The sequence below is a fragment of the Fragaria vesca genome, linkage group LG5 (assembly GCF_000184155.1).
Source record: "Fragaria vesca subsp. vesca linkage group LG5, FraVesHawaii_1.0, whole genome shotgun sequence".
NCBI classification, from domain to species: Eukaryota; Viridiplantae; Streptophyta; class Magnoliopsida; order Rosales; family Rosaceae; genus Fragaria; species Fragaria vesca.
Window position 1 is genome coordinate 19,347,058 of NC_020495.1, and position 4,009 is coordinate 19,351,066.

Genomic DNA, 4,009 nt, shown 5'->3' on the forward strand with positions numbered 1-4,009 from the left:
GAAAGTTTGGTTCTCGGGAGAGCTCGGGAGAGGAAGAGAGAGAGGAGAGAGAAGAGAGAGAAGAGAGAAAAGAGGGGAGGCTGACTTTTTAGGGTTTCCAAAAATTAACCCACACACATTTTTCTACTTATACACTTTCCAAACCCGGAAACAAACTTGCTCTGAACATAACTTCTTCATATGACATCCGTTTCAGGCGTGACGCAAGTCTACGAACTCGTATCGACAAACTCTACAACTTTCATGAAGGAAGTTTTTGAAGATAACTTACGAAAAATAAAGTCAACTTTTAGCCTATTAAAAGTCAAAGCACCTTAAAATAAACTCCTGAAACTTCAACTTCGCATAAACCAAAGAATTTCCATAAATAATCCTTCATTAATTAAGGAGATAGTACAGGAAAAAAATGATATGAAAATCTAGGATATTACAAAAATAAACCAATTTCAAATACTTTTCTCGAAATAAAAGAAAATAAAACGTTTACAAATAACAAAATCAATTACAAAACAAAAAGAGGAGCTCTTGCAATCTATCTCACTTCTAATCTTCTGTAACTCTTTTCTATTCTTGTACACGTCCGCTAGTCTTCTAGAAACACGTGTCTTCGTACAAACCTGAACAACATTCTATAGGGGTGAGCTTACGCTCAGTAGGGTTTAACCTTTTTAGGTTGTACTTAATTACGTCAAACAAACAAGTTATCAAACATCAAATAATACTTTATATAAATAATGAGAATTCGATGCATGTATGCTAATGAATGCCTTCCTCAATTACTGGTTGTCAGTCCATACATCAAAGACAGGTGAGCCTACATGTCCCATACCGTGTATTTTATTAACCGGGTGTGACTCAAATGTCTCGAATATATGATCTAATAATAATCAGTAATATCTCACTGCCTGTACCTCTTTTGTTAGTCATCTTGTTATACTCATGGTCTCCCGATCCGTAACCCGATAAAGATTGTTTTATCGATGTCCGCCATCGAAAAGGCATACATTCCCTGAATTTGTGCACGTGTGGACTAATCATAGATCCTGAGGACAACCCATGAGGAAACTCAACTACACAAAATGTATCTATTCTATCAATATCATTCTCCTCTCTAGAATCTTCAATCTCATAAGTTCTCACTATTCCTCACAATGCATTATGCATGTCAACTGAAAATCATTACTCGTAAAATAACATCTAATACATGCTTTTATGGAACGCGATAACATCAATCACATAAATCAACGATATTAATAATATCGAAAACAATAACAATCAAGAGTTATATCATTCAATTGCACACAAAACAACAATTTCAATTAATAATCTAATTATCAATTTAAAGAAAGGTTCCCCGAGAAAAGAGACCCTACCTGGAATCCAAGCGCTATTTTTGACACTAGCTAAAATTAGTAACTCTGCAACACGCATTATGATATCCTTATCCTTCTGCTTTTGCAATCTAGCTACTCGCATTCGATCCTTGTACCGAATTCTTTTTCTTTTCCAATGATTTTCGAATCAAATGTACTCATTTCAATTTATTTCCACATTCTTATTCGCCTTTACGCTCAATGCCGTCGTCATATCCAAATTGCGCTCCAAGTACCAACTTGACTCCAAATCTACTCTGGACACCCATGTTCTATTCTGCCGATATCAACTTTCAAACTCTTAAATTCAAGCACTTCAATGAATAGAAGAACACTACTGTTCTTCATTCCAACAACACAATTCGACCTCAATCGTCTACTTCCCAACTCTTCCATTTCTGGACTTCAAGCATATACAACACCAACATCATGTCCTGCAATTTCATCCAAAACATAAACCAAAACCCAGAACTATCAACCATCATTTCCGCCACAGAACAACACTGCCCCAAAACCCACTTCATCCAATTTTCAATCTCCTGCCATTCAAATACATATCGAAGCATCCCTCCACAATCTGTATACTATGAAAAACCACAAACTACAAGAACCACCACCTGCCACCGCCGTACACAGCAGTACTCACGGCGGCCGACGTTTGCCCAAACACCAACTTCTCCAAAACTTAATCAAACTCGAATTCAAGCATATAAACAGGTAGAGCTCGACAAATGGACCAACTTTGATACCTGAATTGATACTTGAAGCTCGCCGGAAAATGAAGAACACGGCTGGAAAACCCAAAAAACTTCTGAGGTTCGATTCTCCCTCCTCAAGGCTTCTCTTCAAAAACCAATAGCACAACGATGTTCAGGGAGTTAAGGCAAAGCTACCAGCACCGCTCATGCTCACCGCCGTGGCCGGAATTTGAAGATCGCCGGCGAACCCAGAAATCCTTCTTCTGCTCGATTCTCCCTTCTCCGAGCTTGTCTTGGAAATCTAACAGCACAGTCATGTTGGGGACGATGAGACAGAGCTTTCCATACCAGTCACGCTTGCCGTCGTGACCGGTATAGGAAACCCGATCGGAGATGCAGTCGTCTTCTCTCCTCCTTTTCTCTCTCGCCGGAGCTCCTCTTGGAACACGAAGAACATAGTGAGGTTGGGGACGACGATGTGAAGCTCTGGTCCCCGGTTGGACGTCGAGAGATGGCCGCTCGACGGAGGAGGAATCGCAGCTCCATCGCTGCAAAGCAGCTTGAGGCCGAGTCGGTCTGAGCTCGGTGCTACTGTTTTACAATCTGACCCAAACCTATATGTATTCCCAATCTAACGGCTGAAATTAAACCGACTTAGAATACTATTTTTAATAAATTTTTGGATAATACAAACTTCTAAAAAGTATTAAAAATAGCTCCGATGTTCAAACGATGCTCCGCGAAAAATCTTATGAACTCGTAACGATGTCTAGGTTAATCCTATGGACTCGAAAAACAAAATTTGAATAATTTTCGAAAACCACAAAGAATTTGAAGAAATAATAGAAATCGAACTACAAATAGCTCGAAACATATTTTTCCTTTTTAAAATAGAAATTCGAAATTCTGAGATATTACAGGGCAATAAACTTCTACTGATATTTTACTAGTTGAGGGGCAGTAAACTTCTACTGAGATCAATAAAACTTTATTGAGGGGCAGTAATGATGAAAAATATTTTACTAGGGGCAGTAAACTTCTACTGAGGGAGCAGTAAACTTCTATTGAGATTTTATTGAGGGGCAGTAAAGTTCCACTAGGGGGAAGTAAACTTACTGACTCCTAGTAATCAACTATTGACCTTTGTATTGACCCCTAATAATCTGTCAAAGCACATAAAAACGAAGAAGAAGGCAAATTCCAACCAAAACGAAACCAAATGACAAATTACTGACCCCCAGTAATTAGCTATTGACCTCAGTATTGACCCTCAATAATCTGTTAAAACCAGAAAAACGAAGAAAAAGGCAATTTCCAACCAAAACGAAACCAAAAGAAAAATTACTGACCCCCAATAAAATATTTATTTACCCCAATAATCTTACTTACCCCAAGTTAAAAAGAAATTAACTATAGCTTAACCACTGCCATTCCCAGAACCAACGCTTCCACGACAAAACGACGTCGTTCGCACGACGCTGGTGGTGGTGGTGGCTCCTCGACTGCCGTCAATGGAGATTTCGATCAAGCCTAGAACAGCCGCTCAACTACGAGCGCATCTACCTTGCCGATCTTCTCCACTCCGGCATCCGCCGCATTATCTACTTCGACTCTGACCTGATTGTCGTCGACGATGTGGCCAAGTTCTGCCACATCAACCTGGGCCGTCGAGTCCTCGTGCGCCGCAGAACCATCACGCCAACTTCACTACGGACTAGATCGAGCTAGAGGTGAAGGATTGGCGGCATGGTGATGGAGCTGAACTAGATCGAGCCGGAGATCGGCTCAAGCGAGATGTCGGTCGCCGCCGGAGATGAAGGCGTGGACTGCGTGGTGATGGAGCCATGGAGATGAACCAGATCGAGCCTCAGAGAGAGAGAGAGAGAGAGAGAGAGAGAGAGAGAGAGAGAGAGAGAGAGAGAGAGAGAGAGAGAGAGA

At 40.6% G+C, this 4,009-nt stretch overlaps 1 non-coding gene across 1 annotated transcript; it reads right to left on the reverse strand.

Annotated features, from left to right (window-relative positions):
* Positions 1-550: 550 nt before the first annotated feature.
* LOC101292901 lies at positions 551-2,630 on the reverse strand. The gene is made up of 2 exons (XR_184720.1): positions 1,374-2,630; positions 551-617 (listed from the first exon to the last, which is right to left on the reverse strand). It is a non-coding gene; the product is annotated as an uncharacterized LOC101292901 (transcript).
* Between the last annotated feature and the right edge of the window lie 1,379 nt (positions 2,631-4,009).